Below are 19309 nucleotides of genomic sequence, written 5' to 3'. Positions count from 1 at the left end.
TTATTCTGGACTTGATTTACATTTCTTTGTGGGCAGAGAATGTGTTTACCAACTCTGTTTTATTGTACCGTCCAAAGAGTTAATAATAATAGTAATAATGTTGGTATTTGTTAAGCGCTTACTATGTGCCGAGCACTGTTCTAAGCGCTGGGGTAGACACAGGGGAATCAGGTTGTCCCACGTGGGGCTCACAGTCTTAATCCCCATTTTACAGATGAGGGAACTGAGGCACAGAGAAGTTAAGTGACTTGCCCACAGTCACACAGCCGACAAGTGGCAGAGCTGGGATTCGAACTCATGAGCCCTGACTCCAAAGCCCATGCTCTTTCCACTGAGCCACGCTGCTTCTCAACTTCTTAGAGTTTAGTATAATGCACTGTTCACTTCAAGTACTCAAAAAATACCACTGCTTGATACATTTTTATCTATTCATCCTGTGATATTATTGCTATTAACGTTGTAGTGTTTTCTTTATCCAGCCTTTAAATGAATAATCTATGTCTTTCTGCCTCACATGACAGACTGTAAATTCCTTAAAGATAACGACCATATCTTCCAACTTTATCATAGTCTCCCAAGCATTTAGTACAGTGCTCTGTGCACAAGAGGAAGTCAATACCACTGATTGATGGATTGCTTCCTTCATCTTGGTTTGTCCAGCTCTTATCTTTCATAAAGGGAGAGCTTTTTACAACATTCTTATTGAATTAGGAAAAGATTCACCACAAATATCAAACTGCTTTTCAAGGTTTCCATCCCTCCTTCATTTGATATGTATGAATTCTGTGATCCAAGCAACACAATCACTCTAGACTGTAAACTCATCGTGGGCAGGAAATGTGTCTTTTTACCATTATATTGTACTCTTCTGAGAGCTTTTATAGTGTTCTGCACACAGTAAGTGTTCAACAGGTATGATTGATTGAATGAATGAATCCTGAACGCTTCATTCCATCACCTTCTTAGGCAAGGCATCCTCACTTCATAAAACCAAAGTCTTCTGTTAACATACACAAAGGAGCAGGAGGGTGGAAGAGAAACCTGCAATTGAAGGATGAAAAGACATCTAAGAAGGCAAAGGGCTGTACAGTGTCAGGGTGGCATCCAGGGACTGGTCTTTATTAGGACTCTCTTCCAATTACTTTGTAGGTAAAGTACCTGGAATAATGAAGACAGGTCCAAAATAACTTCCCTGGATCTAGATTACATCAAGAAGAAGAGGAGGAGGGAAGAAACTGAAGAATAGGAGACATATCAAAATAAACCTTCTTGTTCTACTGTAGGTTAAAACCTACAAAGCTACACTTATCCTGATAAATCTGTCCTCCTTCTACCCATTACTTTTTATCTGAAACCAGATCAGTAGCAACAAATTATCTACTTCATTCACATCACTGCTGGATATACTTTTTGCCTTGGTAATTAAGTCCAACATTTTTTTTTCCAAAGTATCCTGATAATTGAGTCCATACTCTGTATTTTTATCTGAACTGTACCTCTATTTTGTCAGTGATCCATACACACTTGGTGAAAAAAGCAGCTATGCAAGTATATTAAATGGTGTAGTAGTTTAAAATGCTCTAATGCCCCAGATATTCAACAACCTTCACCTTACAGTGCACTGTGCAGTCCTGGCTTAAGAGGGCATAGAAATATAGTACAAAGCATATCACAGCTTCTTTCTAGACATGGAGTCTCTTAGATCCACATTTCATTTTAATTGAGTCCCTTAGGATTTCCTAAAGGATACTAAATTCTTTGGTTATCTGTGAGACTGTATTCCAATGGAGTTTGTGTCCACAATTCCTAATCCAGTCTGAGAAAAATACAACGGGACTGAATCATTAAAAATATTCCATTTGTGTTTGTCATTAGTGAGCCTCGATTATGTGCTTGTTCACCTCGGGAAAAGTTGTCAAGTATTACTCATATAATAAAAATCATAGGAACACACATATTGACCCTAACATTCACTGAAAAACAAATACCACATCTGAGTTCAATTGATTTACAGAGTAGTTTGGTTAGAATACTACTAGAATCCTGTTCGGTGTGACATTGCATGATTAGATTTATAATTTCATCATCTCACAGTTTCCTGCACCTTCCTAAATTATGTATTTGGGGGTTTCAGTGACGAACCTGGTTAAATGATTGAATCATTTGAAAGATAGTGTAGCATCTCTTTGAAAACTTCCCTGTCCTAGATGTTTTGTGTTCTCATCCTTCTTACCAGCTTAGCCCAGAGCCTTTGAAAATAAATTTGAAAGAGGTAACTTATAGACAGTAAATAGACCATGAGCAGATATTGATTTAGACTGAGCTGATTACCAAGATTTATTGCATCAAGAAACAAATATTGACCATGTGAAGCTAAGGTTAATGTCTGACCCTAAGTAGCAATAAATATTGATCTTCATCCACAGGAAACCAATGGATGTAAATGACATTCTCTGGTTTTGGGATCCAAAATTCCTGACAGTCTATATTTCACCTACATATTTGCTAAGAGGCCTAGTGGATGACATATCCTTTCACAAAATATTTCTGGAGACAAAGAGAATTGGATGATTTACTCAACAAGGCCAATTAACTCCTCTAAATCTAAGCAAAATGGGTGAATTTGAGAAAAAAAATTACCACATCCTCATATGTTATTATTCTAATATTTGTCAAGCACTTACCATGTGCAAGCACTGGGGAAGATACAAGTTAATCAGTTTGGACACAGTCCCTGTTCCCCCATGGGCTCACGCGCTAAGCAGGAAGGAGTAGGATTTAATTCCCTTTTTAGAGATGAGGTAACAGGCACAGAGAAGTTAAGCGACTTGCCCAAGGCTACAAAGCAAGCAATTGGCAGAGCCTGGATTAGAATCCAAGTTCTCTAACTCCCAGGCCTGTGCTCTTTCCACTAGGCTGTGAGGCTGCTACATGATTTGGTTCCTAAGGCATTGGCCTATAGAGAACACAGAATTTCATTCTGATAAGTTCCTGAAAAATACATCTCATTTTGATTAACAACCAATCATTCATTGTCTCAAAGGGCTTCCTTTTGGAGGCTTCGTCTTAGCTTCAAATTGCAGTAAGGGGAGAAATTGATAGCCAATCCTGTACAATTCCTTATTCAGAATTAAATATGACTATCACAGTCAAAATCAGTCCAAAGGTAATGAGATGACTAAAGGGATCATCAGGGCTGATGCCTCTCCTCCAGACCCCAGACTGTGACCTTCTCCCTTTGCTAAGGGGTTGGGGAAAATGAGAGGAGATAGGAAGAGTGAGGGTACCGGAAGATGGAACCATAGATTTGCTAACTGAGAGAAAGGGTGGCAGTTGCTGCAGGATAATTTTTCAAAAGCTCCTTCCTCCATGCCCAGTGACAAAGTCCACCTGTGATCAGTATCCACTAATATCCACCCATTTTTTCATACTGGATACAGGTGACAGGATACTGCCAAGGCTCTGGGTCCTTCAGCAAGCCCGAGTCCTGGAGGAATTGCCTCATTCACCCCTAATAATAATAGTGCTATTTGTTTGTACTTACTATGTGCCGAGTGTTACTAGAGTTAACATGACCTCAGCAGTAAAGGGGGTACTGTAGGTTCCGGGCCCTGTGTGACCCCCGCCGAGTAGGGCTATAGAGCAGCATGGTGTAGTAGATAGAGCATGGGCCTGGCAATCAGAAGGACATGAGTTCTAATTTTGGCTCTGGCACGTGGCTGCTGAATGACCTTGGGTAAATCACTTCACTTCTCTGGGCCTCAGTTACCTAATCTGTAAAATGAGCATTGAGACTGTGAGTCCGATATGACACAGGGACTGTGTTCAACCAGATTTGCTTCTATCTACCCCAGTGCTTAGTACAGTACCTGGCACACAGTAAGTGCTTAACCAATACCACAATTATTATTATTATTATAAGGTGGTCAGCCACGTTGTAAAGAAGGGACCAAATGAAAATCCAGGAACTTAGATACGAGGGGAAGGTAAGATGAAAGTCTGGACAAAAGAAAAGAGCGGAAGACCAGATGTTGCAGAAAAGATACTGATCACCCAAAGAAAAGTGTCTGAATTAAGAAATAATAATAATAATGGTATTTGTTAAGTGCTTACTATGGGTGAAGCATTATTCTAAACCTGGGGGTAGATACAAGCTAATCAGGTTGGACACAGTCCATGCTCCAAATGGGGCTCGCAGTCTGAATCCTCATTTGACAGACGAGGTAACTGAGGCACAGAAAAGTGAAGTGACTTGCCAAGGTCACACATCAGACAAGTGGGAGAGCTGAGATTAGAACGCAGTTCTTTCTGACTTCCAGGCCTGTGTTCTTCCCACTAGGTCATGGTGCTTCCCTGAGCATCAAGAGCCCGTTGTTGGGTAGGGATTGTCTCTATCTGTTGCTGAATTGTACTTTCCAAGTGGTTAGTACAGTGCTCTGCACCCAGTAAGTGCTGAATAAATATGATTGAATGAATGAAGTGTGGAAGAAGTGAGGAAGATGGAATGTTCTGCAAGCCTCTAGTTGAAATCAGTTCCAAACAGGTACCAACCAGGACCTTCCTGGACTGGGGGATCCTCAGTGACTAGAAGTCAGACCACACCTCTGATCACCAAGGTTACTGCAAAAAGTTTTACCGACATGCTAGGGAATGACACAAACACACTCACACTCACTCCGCTCCACCAAGGGTCCGATACCAGTCTGCTGCTTCTCTGAGTGCTGCTCTCCTGCTGCTTTTGCCTTGCTCCAGTGCTGCCTCTCCTCTGCGTGCCCTTTGTGTGCCTCAGGTGTGCCCTTGAGATTCAAAGCAAGCACCTTTTATCTGCCTTAGGCGTCGCATCTGTGGCTCTATGTAGCTGTCACTGATTGGTCCAGGCCCAGTACTAGGTAGAACAGGGAGAGAAAGCCCCGCCTTCGTCCATGCTCCACCCCCACAGGTCTGCAATCAGCCCTGCCTCAAGTAGAGCGCATCAGTGCCTTCACAAATATCTTCCTTCTTGTTGTTTGTGGAATCACAATCATTAAGAAGGCAGCTTGTTCTGGGTTCACCAGAGGCAGGAGCCCAGAGAGGAGGGCGAAGAAACATGAGGGGCTTCCCAATCATCCTTTAGGCTATAAATCAGTCAATCAATTGTTGGAGATTATTGAGTGCTTACTATGTGTGGAGCACTGAGCTAAGCACTTGAGAGAGTAGAACACCACAGATTTGGGAGACACATTCCCTGCCCACAGTGACCATACAGTCTAGAGGATAACAGAATCAACCGAGTCTGCTTGCCTTCTGGAGGAATGAGAGGTGGCCTGTGTTGGATCACTCACATGGACAAGTGTGAGCATGTGGGAATCCTGGGATTCTACATTTGCCAGAAGCGGGAGCCACAAATGACCACTGCACATATCATGGTCTACCAGAGATGGACCTGATGATGGCAGATCTGTTGGACCCAGGATAAGAAGGGCATCATGCCAATTGGACAGTCCTTATGAAAGGATAAGAAATTGTGTACATTGCACCATCTGGGATTTGGGCACAATCGAGTGTCATGTGGTAACTATACTCATTATTTACTCTTGGGATACATTGGGAGCTTGTCATGTTGGGATTGATGTGATAAGTGCAAGTTTTCATTTATGTTATTTAGCAACTGTAGGTCTAGAAAAGACACCTCTACATATCCTCCTTGAAGCTGTGGACAGCACATCTGATGAAATAAGCTAACCTCCGCTTAAAAATAGGGGAGGGGAAGATGTGATGAGGAAGATGTGATGACCCATTTCACAGGCCCCTACACTTAGGTGAAGCAGTAAGTTCCCATCCCTGATGGAAGTGTAAGGTGTAAAAACTAACTCTAGGCAATCAGAGAGAAGTATTGGAGAGGAAGTAGAAGGGCCAGGATGGGAGAAGACCCTCGGCCATCTTGGAGGTGAGAGGTTAACAAGCTGTATGCTTGGGAGAGCAGAACTTGGGGAGAGCTCATATAGTTAATCCTGGGTGGGTATATGGTCTAGGAAGGATTGGAGAGGATACCTGAAGGTTTGGAATCCAGTGGCTAGGACTGTGGAGGAGTGAATATCCTGCTCCTGATGGGGAGAAGAGTATGAGCCCTGGAACATCTACAGGAAACTACAGAGGGTTCTGGATGCAGGCCGGAGGACAGGGGGCAGGGGAAGTCATAGGTCCAGGTAAAGGCAGTTTGGACTGAATTTGTGTCCATAATTATTTTTGTTAAGAACTTATTGGATATTGTTGCAATGTCAGATCTTGATTCCTGTTTGTGGAAGTGGTTGGAGGAAAATCTCTACGTGCCAGGGAGACATGTGGATCTAAGGAGCAATGGATGGAAAGAAGCATGGATGGCCCCAGAAAGGCTATGGTAGGTTAATCTCCAGTGACCTTTTCATTCACTCATTCATTCAATCACATTTAATGAGAGCTTATCATGTGGGAAGCACCGTATTAAGTGCTTGGGAGAGTACAGTACAACAATAAACACATTCCCTGCCCAAAACAAGCTAACAGTCTAGACCTCTTTGCCTTCTGAGAGATGCCTGGGATCAATCTAAAGGTGTTTGCAGTGATATGGGTGAAAGGACTTGGGGGTGCACTGACATTAAAAGAACAGAAGAACTGGAGGATGTATGACCTAACAGAGACTGATTGGGACCTAGGAGATCCTGATGTGACTCCCGTGACTCCGTTGGATGAGTTTTAAGGCTGAGGAACACCAGTAATGTCAAAAGACTCACAGTCTAAGGACAGGATGGAATGAGCTAAAACATAAAAAGATATTCTACCAATTCGTATGAAAAAAAGATTCAAAATATTATCCTTTGTTCATTCCAGAGGCCTCCTCTTCCCAAGCATTATACTAATATATAAAGCCAGGGGTGGAATTAATGCAATGGGTGGTGGAGAGATTCTGGCAGGGTGGCACCACTGGCTTTTCCTTGCGCTATTTTGCCACAGTAAGGTCCCTGAAGGTATGAGCTCACCCACACTGTGAACCCTGCTCTCTCGAGAAACTCAGACACTCAAGTAAGGTCTACAGTGCCCTCAAATGGCCCACAGCCGTCTGGGATGGGAATCCAGACTGGCTCAAACAACACTCTAAAATCAGGGCTAACTCTCACTTGACAGTTCTAATGAAATGGAGAGTTTTCAGTCAGATGTGGCTATAACAGAGACCCTGCCTATCTTGCTTGAGCCTGTCAGAGTCCCTGATGGACAGTTTCAGGGACCTTAAAGTTTTTGATGGGCTCAGTGAGGCATTCTAACCATGCTAGGGTTCCTGAACCAGAAACCATTCTTGTCCTGATCTATACAAGGCATCTGCTGCCAGAGCTGACTTTGGAGGGTAAGGAAATGGGATAAAGTCTCGGGGCACATAGTGCAACAGGGCAGCACGAAAGTGAAATTGCTCACTGGTGAGAAGCAGCATCTGTGTGAACAAAGACTGCATAGGGAAATACAATATCTCTAAAGCAAGGGGCAAGGATGGGTTGGTTGTCCCCCTGAATAGGCATTCTAGGTTTGGGATTTGAATGGACCTTTGTGTGACCTTTTCATTCATTCATTCAGTTGTATTTATTGAGTGCTTACTATATTCAAAGCACTGTATAAATGCTTGGTAGAGTACAGTATAACAATGAACAGACACATTCCTTGCTCACAATGAGCTTACAGTCTAGACGGGACTAACCTCATGATGTTACACTACATGTGCATGTAGCAAAATGTAGTGATATTGCTTGGGAGCACTGAACATGTCTCACCCTTAATGGGAGGGGAAGACAATGTTTCCCTACCGCAGGATGGTCAATTGTCTGAAGGTAACTCTGTGTGAAGGTGGCACTGCAGTCAGTCAATCACAATTATTGAGCACTTACTGTGTGCAAAGCACTATACTAAGCATTTAGGAGAGTACAGAGAAGCAGCATGGCTCAGTGGAAATGACATGGGGTTGGGAGTCAGAGAGTGTGGGTTCTAATCCAGGCACTGCCACTTGTCTGCTGTGTGACCTCAGCAAAGTCACTTAACTTCTCTGTGCCTCATTTACCTAATCTATAAAATGGGGATTAAGACTGTGAGCCCTACGTGGGACAACCTGATTACCCTGTAACTATCCCAGTGCTTAGAACAGGGCGTGGCACATAGTAAGTGCTTAACAAATACCATTAAAAAACTACCAGTATTACAGACACATTCTCTTTCCACAACAAGCTTACAGTCTACAGTCAACCAGCTTAACACTAGCTCTTCCAGTCTCTCCCCTCCAAACCCTCCCCCACCCTACCCCACCCCAGTGGCCCAGTTTCTCCCAAGCCACCATGGTTGTGGGAGCCCTTGGACCTGCAAATCCAGTATTGCTCAATCGAACTTCATCACTGAGCTCCCTGGCCCTTGGAGTTTGCAGCATGTTTGTGTTTCTCAGATACTTTCATTTGGAGGATAAATGAACAGCATACTGCATACTCATTATTTCTGCATTTTCCATCTAAACTCCTGAAAAAAGAAATTAAATGAGTTATTCTAGCAACATCTGCCAATACCCATTACTTCTGAAAATTGCTAAAATAAAAACCTCACTTAAAGAACAGTGTCAAGATGATTTTTCATAGCCACTGATTTTCCCCTCAAGACTATCAAGAATGACACGGCAATCATGAAGAGTCATGAAGACAAATAAGGGGAGCCCAAATATTGAACATATGATCTAGAGTATTAGGGGTGATTGTAAAATTGTGAATAACATTTTTAAAAGATGAGAGACTCTGAAAGACAGAAGTGGAAGGTTTTAAAAATGTCACAGGAGCCTTACATTGGCACATTACTGGTTTACTACACTGTATAATTGCTGAGTCTCAGCATTGAGGCGAGCCCTCAAAGCACACGGCTCTCCCATAAATAGTTCCAAACATAACGTAAAACCAACTCCATCCTTAGTTCTTTTATTTTTGATTGTCTCAAGGCACAGGATTCACTTGGTCAGCTAGATTAGCTATCCATTCGACAGGCCCAAGTGGACTCAGCTGGGAATCATGGAAAAAATGTATATGAATTATGGACAAAACAGAGACTGGGTAGAAATTTGTCATTGACAGGAAAAAGAATTAGGAAATAGAAAACTTAGCTCAGGGACTGATGTTTCTGTTTTTTCTTTCCTGTGGTCTGAGAACAACCAAAAGAGAAGCTTTAGGGAATTATTTCAAGAATCAATTTCCAGAAGAGTTTGACCAACTCGTGCCTCATAAATCCTAATTTTGGTGGTTATAAAAAATTGAAAACATTGCTAGATAACATTAATATATGTCTTTCTGTGTTATTTTTTTCAAATCAATAAAATGAAGGAAGTGACAATGATTCCAGACCTATGTGGAGAAGAGAAAGGGAAGAAATTGTTCTCCCCTGGAGGAATCTTATTTTTGAAATAGATGATTTGTGTGTGAATCCTTGATTGGCTTTCTGGTCCTAAATTATTCAGAATTTTAAGGGTCTAATTGTGAAAAAATGTATCTCACCATTTAGAAATTTCAGAAAGATTTGTTCTTGAAACTCTCATTCGTTAGTCATTAAATTCCACTTTTTCTTCATTTTCCTTTACACATTTTAGGACAATGCATCAACTTCAAGAATCCAGGTACCGCTTTGGATTGTGATCTAAAAATGTAGACTTGCAACAGGGTGATTTGCAAAAGTTCAAAGCCAAGAGAGATCATCATGACCAATGACAGGAACTCTATGGAGAACGGCTGATGAAGACTGAATTCATTTAAATAATTGCCACTATTAATCTCTGTGGCCTAATGGATAGAACACAGGTCTGGGAGTCAAAGGACCTGGGTTTTAATGCCAGCTCCATCACTTGTGGGATGCTTGGTGAGCTTGGGCAAATCAATCATCTTTTTTTGAGTGCTTACTATGTGCAGAGCCGTTTGAATGCTTGAGAGTACAATACTACAATATAACAGATACATTATCTGCCCACAACGATGTCACTTAACTTCCCTGTGCCTCAGTTATCTCCTCTGTAAACGGGGATTAAGACTGTGAGCCCTACGTGGGATACAGGGCTGGTCTAACCTGATTAGTTTGCATCTACCCCAGTGCTTAGTACAGTACCTGGCACGTAGTAAGAGCTTAACAAATACTCTAAAAAAATATTCCAGTCATAAAGCACTTTGCATTCTTCGGTACTTTTCAATGGGTATGTAGCCATTCAGTGTTTTTATTAGTTGCTAGTTTTCCAAAGAGCTGCCCAAGGCTTGGATTTACAAAAAAAAATGAAAAGATCTTGAAAAATTCCATTAAGAACATTTCCAAGCTTAAATTCCAACCTATACCCATCCAATCATTGTAACAAGGAAACCAACGGGGACCCCAGACAATTCCACACCGAATTGCTCCCAAACTGCCCTGTGCTTGTGTCTCCCCCCTAATATTAACAATAACGATTATGGCATTTGTTAAGCGCTTATTATGTGACAGGCACAGTACAGTACTGTAATGTAAAAATACCAAATTTTAGAGAAGCAGCATGACAAAATTGCTAGAGCATGGGCCTGGCAGTCAGAAGGACATGGGTTCTAATCCCAGGTCTGCCACATGTCTTTCTGTGTGACCTTAGGCAAGTCATTTCATTTCTCTGTGCCTCTGTTACCTCATATGTAAAATGGGGATCGAGACCTTGAGCACGATGTGAGATAGGGACTGTGTCCAAACTTATTTGCCTGTATCCACCCCAGCGCTCAGTACTGTGTCTGGCACATAGTAAGCACTTAATACCACAATTTTTACTAAGCATTGGGTTGGATACAAGCAAATCAGGTTGGATGCAGTCCCTGTCTCAGGTGGGGCTCACAGTCTCAAATCCCCAATTTACAGATGAGGTAACGGAGGCACAGAGAAATGAAGTGAGTTGCTCAAAGTCACACAGCAGACAAGTGGTGGAGTCGGGATTAGAACCTATGACCATCCGACATCCGGGACCATGCTCTAACCACCATCCCATGCTGCTTCTAGACTGTAAGCCCATTGTGGGCAGGGAATGCGTCTGTTTATTGTTATACCATAGTCTTCGAAGCACTTACTATAGCGCTTTGCACACAGTAAGTACTCAGTAAATTTAATCGACTGACGGACCACTTGTGGAGCTGCAAGGGACTCCGACTGCAGCACTGAGTGGCCACTGCTCAGTTGAGAATACTGGGAAGACTTTGGTTGTGACTGGATTCTGGATAATCTGGCTGGCAACATCGGTAGGCTCCCACCCATCCTTTTCAACTCTGGGCTTGTTGGATGTTGAGCTTTTTCTTTCATGTTGACTGCATTTCTGAGATGATATTGCCTTTATTATTCATCCTATCTCCAGGACTCATCCCCAACGTATTCTTAAATTGGAGCCCCTGCAGGGCCAGGGAACTGGTTTAATTCTCTCCGATGTAGCCCTTCCCAGTATTTAGGACAGAGCCTTGCATACAGTAAGTGCTCAATAAATACAGTTAATAATGATAATTGTGGTATCTGTCAAGGGCTTACCATGTGCTAGGCACTGTACTGAGGTGAATACAAACTAATTGCATTGAACACAGTCCCTGTCCCCCATGGGGCTCACAGTTGAAGTAACAGACCCCGAGAAGTGAAGTGACTTGCCCTAGGACATATAGCAGACAAGTGGTGAACCTGGGATTAGAACCCAGGTCATTCTGACTCCCAAGCCCGTACTCTACCCACTAGGCCATGTCACTACTGTTATAACTCCAGGAATATGTAGTCTTGTTCCCCCCACCATAAAAAAACACATTACAAAATTACAAAGAACCAGGAAAATAATTTGATAATGATAATAACATATACCATTTATGGGGCTCTTTGCCTTGACAAATCCTTTCTTAACCATTATTTTTGTATTTGAAAAGAAAATGATCAGCTAACACCAAATATCAGATTTACAAATTAGTTCAGCAATGAAAATGGTAAGCAGGAATGTGAAACAAAACAGTCATTAGAAGAGATGAGGGGAGAGAGAAAAATCGATCAATCCATAGAAAAAGGGAAAACCCCATCAGTCTTGTGGTTTGAGGCTATTTTAAGAATGTGATCTAGCTTGATTTATATTTTTTAAAGGTATAAAGCTGCGTCTTTTTAGAAAATATGGTCCTCTCTGGGCCTTTAATATTCCTAATGTTGCTTTCTATATTTCTAGGAGACCGCAGTACTTATGGCACAGTATATCAATTGAAACAGTGGATCATTTATGTATCTCAACAGGATACTTGGAAGTGTGTGGAAAAAAGGAAAAAGGATATAGTTCAAGGTCTTCTTGAAAAATTCCTTTTCCTTTTCAAATCCCAAGAGTGCGGGGCAAAGTGAAAGGTTCACTGACATTCTGTGTTTCTCTTTCAAACATGATTAATCAGCATAGCTACAACAAGGAGCCCCCAGCCTGTGAAGTATTTCTGCAACCAATAGCATTCGAGGGCTGTTGGAATAATGGGTGCACTTTTGGAAATCAGAAAGTGGAGCTTCGAGCCTACTCAATGACTATAGATCTAATAATGTGGAGAGGTGCTTATTATGATGGACGTTCATTGACACGTCAGTCACATATGTTCCTCGGTGAGTTGAAATAACACAGCCCATTTCTGCCTCTTTTCTGCAGCTCTGCAGAACATTCTTTTGTTAAACTGTATTTACTCTTCGGAATTTGGGGCTTTTCAATGTGGCTGGCTTGAAGGAGGTCTTTGAACAAAGGTGCTAGACTTTGACGTTAGGAATAAGGAAGTCGACCTCAGACTAACTACAATCACCGATGCTCCTGCAGAGAGGCATAGCTGATGTCTCTCAAAGATAGGACAGAGAAGCAGGGTGGCCTCCTGGAAAAAAATACGGGCCTGGGTATCAGGACAACTGGTGTTTGAATCTTGACTTTGTCACTTGTCTATTTTGTGCATGAGCCCAATGCCATGTTTGGGATTGGTGGCAAACTCTGGTCCCTGTTCAGGAAAGGGAAAAGAAAGTCAAATTTGGATAACTTTTTTGCCTTTTTTTAAAAAGAAAAATTAAAGAAAAATGAGGCGGCAGGGAAACCCTGTTTTCCTGCTTTCCCCACTTGAGCTGCCACTCCAGAACCTAGGGTAATGGACAACAGAGGAAAACACTTTTTCCTGCTTCCAATCTGTCAATTATATTTACTGAGCTCTTACAGTATGCAGAGCACTATACTAGGCTCTTAGGAGAGTACAATATTTCAATAAACAGACACATTCTCGGCCCACAACAAATATACAGTCTAAAGGGGGAGACAGGCATTAATATAAATAAGTTAATAAATAAACCCAACTTTCCTCATTCCAGCCGCTGCTGAGTTGGAAACTGTTTACACATGCAGGAAGTTTCCAGTGGACAGTCTGCTCTCTGCAAGTGAGTCTCTTCCTCTTATGGAACTTCAAAAAAAGCCCCATCTCTCTCTTCCTGTAAACTATAAGTTCCTCTTGACTGTAAGCTTATTACAGGAAACATGTCTACCAACTCTGTTATATTGTACTCTCCCAAGTGCTTAATACAGTGAGCCTCAAACAGCACACAATCAAGAAACATGATTGAACAACTGATTGAGTCTTCCTTAGCACCTCCCCCTGTTTGGAAGATCAGATAATCTAGTAATTTGAATTACAATGCCGGGAAATCGAACTGGGAAGGGCCAAGAGAATTTGGGAAACCATTTGCAAGGCAACATCCCATTCTGCTTTCATCCCATTTTATTCCTTTTTATGGTCTCCTTCTTCCTCCGCCTTCCAAAAACCTAATACGTTCAAATGGACTCTGTGCTGTGGCCACATATTTTAAGACTCCATATAATAAAAAATGGCTGCTCATTTTTCCCTTCTGGAATTGAGAGGCTTTTAGCTTTTTATAATGTTTATTTATCTTGTTTTTTTGTAGCTGGTTGTAAACTGCAATCCATAATGGTAAAAGTCATCTTTGATCCCTGGAATGCAAGCAGGGGTTAATAGGCATTTGGATGGTGTAATAAATCCCAGGTGGTTTGGGGAAAAGGCACAATGTGGAAAGAGAGGAGCACAGCCCAGGAGGGGAAAATCTGGGACAAGGACCACCATGGGAGCTGAGGGTAGGGAGACAGTTGGGAGTGCTGGACCTCAGGCAGAGGCTCAACTCTAGTGTCCTGATACTGACTTTGTGGACTTCCATGTAGGAGAATAGAGGGACTTTTAGGACCCAGATACCTTTTAGAATCAGTCAATCCATCAGTAACATTTATTGGATGCCTTCTGTGTGCAGAGCACTGTATTAAACACTTGGAAGCAACATGACCTAGTGGAAAGAGCACAGGCCTGGAGGTCATTGACCTGGGTCCAGTCCAGGCTCTGCCACTTGCCTGCTCTGTGATCATGGCTAAGTCACTTAGCATCTCAGTGCCGCAGTTTCCTCATATGTAAAATGGATATTTAATACCCTGTGAATCCTGGGTAGGACACGATATGTCTGACCTGCTAATCTATTTTGTCTCAACTCCAATGCTTAGTACAATGCTTGGCAATTGGTATGTGCTGAAAAAATACCACAATTATTGTTGAGCGAGTATAATGGAATTAGGAGATGTGACCCTTGCCCTGAAGAATCTTAATATCTAGATGGGGAGATAGACACTTAAACAAAGAACAGAATCGAGAATGTTTCTTTACATCATTTATTGCTGTGTTATTTTTGAGGGGATTTGGAAAGGGTTCTGATGTCTCTCCACTCATAAACATCCATTCCCTGCTTCCTGTCTCTCCCCACTCCAGTCCATACTTCACTCTCCTGCCCAGACCGTTTTTCTGAAATACAGTTCAGTTTATATTTGCCTACCTCTCAAAAACTTCCGGTGGTTGCCCATCCACCTCTGCATTAAACAGAAACTGCTTATCTTCAGCTTTAAAGCACTCCATCACCTTGCCCACTCCTACTTTAGCTTGCTGCTTTCCTACTACAACCCAGTCCACACAGTTCACTCCTTTAATGCCAACCTACTCGCTAAACCTCAATCTCATCTATCTCATCTATCTCACCACTGACCTCTCGCCCACCCTCCTGCCTTTGGTCTGGAATGCCCTTCTTTTCCTAGAGAAGCAGCATAGCATAGTGGATAGAGCAAGGACCTGGGAATCAGAAGATCATGGGTTCTAATCCCAGCTTTGCCACTTGTTTGTTCTGTGACCTTGCACAAGTCACTTCACTTCTCTGTGCCCTCAGTTACCTTATCTGTAAAATGGGGATTGAGACTGTGAGCCCTACATGGGACAGGGACTGTGTCCTAACCGATTTGCTTGTATCCACCCCAGCTCTTAATACAGTTCCTGGCACATAGTAAGTGCTTAACAAATACTGTAATTATTATTATTATTATCATTACCCTACAGACTATCACTCTCCCCACCTTTCAAGCCTTATTGAAAGTACACCTCCCCCAAGAGGTCTTCCCTGAATAACCCCTCATTTCCTCTTCTCCCACTCCCTTCTGAGTCACCTGTGCACTTGGATTTGTCCTCTTCATTCACCTCTCCTTCAGCTCCACAGCACTTATGTACATAACTTTAAATTATACATTATTGATCATTCATTTATATTAATGCCTGTTTTCCCCTCTAGACTACATTCTCCGTGGGCAGGAATGCACACAGGATATCCAATAAACATTACTGATGGATTGACTGATTCTAAAAGGTATCTATCGTGGAGAATCTGAGCCTAAAACTCGCTCAGTTCTCCTAGAGAGCAGAAATGTGTCTGTTGTTATACTGTACTAATGACCCTGCTATATCATACTCTCCCATGCACTCAAGACAGGGCTCTGCACATAGTAAGTGTTCAGTAAATACAATTGATTGATTGATTTAATGGTTCCCCATTCGTCTCCACATTAAACAGATACTCCTTACTACTGGCTTTAAAGAACTCAATAAACTCACCTCCTCCTAACTTACCTCACTAATTTCCTATTACAACTTGATCCCCATATTTCACTCCCCTAATGCCACCTTACTCCCTGTATCTGAATCTTACATATCTCATATCCAACCCCTTGCCCAAATCCTCTGTCTTGGAACTCCCCATGCTTCATATAAAACAAACCACCATTTTCCCCATCTTCAAGGCCCTCCTCCCAGATGCTTTCCCTGACTAACCCTCATTTCCCCACCCTATTTTCCCTCTCCTCTTTATTATATGCACTCGAGTCTGTACTCCTTAAGCACTTTGCCCCTAGCCCCACGGTACCTATATACATATACATACACTTTGCCTCTTTTGATCACTCAATTACATATATTACATATATTGATGACTTACTGAATGCAGAGCACTTTACTACGTGTTTGGAAAAGCACAGTACAACAGAGTTGGTAGATGCACTCCTTATATACAAGATGCTTACAGTCTACAGTGGAAGACAGACATTAAAATAGATTAGGGATTGGGAAAATAGTCAAGTGTAAGAATATTCACATAAATATCATGGCGCTGTGGTGAATATCAGAGAGCTTAAGGGGTACACAGTCAAGTGCATAGTCACTACAGAGGGAAGAGTATATGGGGAAATGAGGGTTTAATCAAGAAGGCCCTCTTGGAGGAGATGTAATTTTAGAAAGGTTCTGAAGGTGGGAAGGATCTGATTTTAGGAACAACATGAACGGAGGGACAGTTGTGAAATAGAGGAGATTGTAGCAGGTGAGTGTTAGTGTGAGAGGAGCAAAATGTGCAGATTGAGTTGTATAAGGACATTAGCAAGCGAGGTTAGGAAGAACAAAGCTGATTGAATGTCTTAAAGTCAGTGGTAAGGAGTTTCAGTTTCATGCAGAGGTGGATGGCAACCACTGGAGGTTTTTGAAGAGTGGTGAAATATGGACTGAATGAGATTTCAGATGAATTATTCAGGGAACAGAGTGAAGTGTGACCTGGAGAGGGGACCAAAAGGATGCAAGCAGGGCAATGAGAAGACTGAGGCAGTAGTCAAGGTGAGAAATGATGAGTGCTCGGATGAGTATGATAGTAATTTGGATGGAGAAATAAAGGCAAATTGTAAGCATGTTGTGAAGTAGAAATGACAGGATTTTGTGACAAATTTCCTCTACCTGTAATTTATTTAAATGTTTGTTGTGTCTCCTGAAAGCTCCTTGTGGGCAATGATTGTGTCTACTAACTCTATCCGAGTGTACTCTTCCAAGCACATAATACAGTGCTCTGACCACAGTAGGTGATCAATAAATACCATTGATTGATTGATTACATAATTGATTAAATTGTTGTGAAGGTTTTTCCTCAAAAGCCAATTGTCACAAATCTTCAATTACACAGTATTTCCAGGCTTCTGGAACTGTTAGAACCACAAATATACTTTTCTGAGACATTGTTCTCCTTATATTTTAGGGGAAATTTAATCAAAATGTTTATTATTTGTTCATGCAAATATATTTAAGACAATATAAATTTAAGACTCCTTTGATGTTTGTGATGATTATTAAGTATTTTGTGGTGATAATCTTAAGCTTTAATTAGAAAATCAGGAAGTGGTTCAGTCAGGAGCAAATAAATGACCTCAAGAAGGCAACGTTTATTTTAATCCTTAGCCTATGCATTTTGATTGCATTTTAACTGTGACAAATTGGAGTTCTTGGCTGTAAATCTAATGATCTATCCTCGAGCATCAGAAACAGATGGAACTCTTTGGCATTGAATACTCCATCTCATTTGGTCCTCAGGACGATTTTTAACTGATGAATATTTGCACTTTGAAGAGGAAAGAAGAAAACAACAGAGTTCCCCCAGATTTTTATTAGGAAAGGGCAATTGACCTCTGAGGAAACAAATATTGCATCACCTATAGATAGGTTCAAAACAATAGTGAAGTATAGAATTGGCTTAAAAAGGATTTTTGTGCATTAAATATTTACTATGTAGAGCATTAGGTAGCTGTCAGAAGTCCTAAACTCTGTTTCTAGAACTAAACCACAACTTTCTACCTCTCTATTATTAGGTCTCCTTTCATCTCAATGCTTCAGTTTTCTCCATTGATACAATGAGAATACAGATGTAGTGATTCTTTTTTCTGAAAAGCCTCTAGATCGCTTGCTGTAAACAAGCTTGAGATTTTTTTAAAAAAACTATTTGGTCTCACACATTTGGGATGGATAATGGATCATAGGCTTCCTAGTAATAACAATGACATATGTTAGTGTTTACTTTATGCCAAGCACTGTACTAAGCACTTAGAGTAGATACAAGTTGGGCACAGTCCTTGTCCCACATGGGACTCATAACCTAATGGGGAGGGAGAATGGTTATTGAATCCCAGTTTTACAGAGGAGGAAACTGAGACACAGACAAGTTAAAGTGATTTTCCCAAGATCAGATAGCAGATAAGTGACAGAAGTAGGATTAGAACTCAGTTCCTCTGATTTCCTGTCCTATGCTCTTTCCAGTGGACCAAACTGTTTCATGGGCATAAGTATTCTTGTAGAACACTTTAATGAAACTGTGTTGGACTTATCTTTTCATAAAATTAATAGTAATGCCATTAATTGAACAACCACTTGGCCTGCTGCGCCATACTAGAGTACACACTAAAGAAATAGAATATCCCCTACCCACTAGGAGGTTATATTCTAACAGGGGAGACCACCATTGAACTATTAAGAGCTTTAGATGGTATTAGAATTTAAGTGATCAAGATGATAATAATAACAATGATGGTATTTGTTAAGCACTTACTATGTGCCAAGGACTGTTCTAAGCGCTGGAATAGTTACAAGGCAATCAAGTTGTCCCATGTGGGGCTCACAGTCTTAAACCCCATTTTACAGATGAGTAACTGAGGCAGAGAGAAGTTAAGTGACTTGCCCAAAGTCTACAGACCTGACAAGTTGCAGAAACCAGGATTAGAACGCATGGACTCTGACTCCCAGATCCGTGCTCTTTCCAATAAGCCACATTGCTTCTCGTTGATACTACAGAGGGTGAGATTTTATCATTGGGTATGGGCATGACTGTTAGGAACCACTGTGACTGACAATCCCTTCCTTATTGGGTAGGTGGAGAGATATGCTCCTGACTACACTGCTCAATATGAAGGACAGGAATGAATTGTGACATCTACTTCATACACTGATAAAAACAAGGTAAATTTTCACCTATCTGGAGTGGCTTAAGTCTTCTCTTTCCTGAAGAGACGGATCCAGGTTTGATGACCTTTGACGATTCCTGCCCACACTGTGAATTTTTGGTTTTTCAGGCCTCAATCAGTACATGAATG

The sequence above is a fragment of the Ornithorhynchus anatinus genome, chromosome 1, assembly GCF_004115215.2.
Source record: "Ornithorhynchus anatinus isolate Pmale09 chromosome 1, mOrnAna1.pri.v4, whole genome shotgun sequence".
NCBI classification, from domain to species: Eukaryota; Metazoa; Chordata; class Mammalia; order Monotremata; family Ornithorhynchidae; genus Ornithorhynchus; species Ornithorhynchus anatinus.
This window is presented reverse-complemented; position numbering follows the sequence as displayed.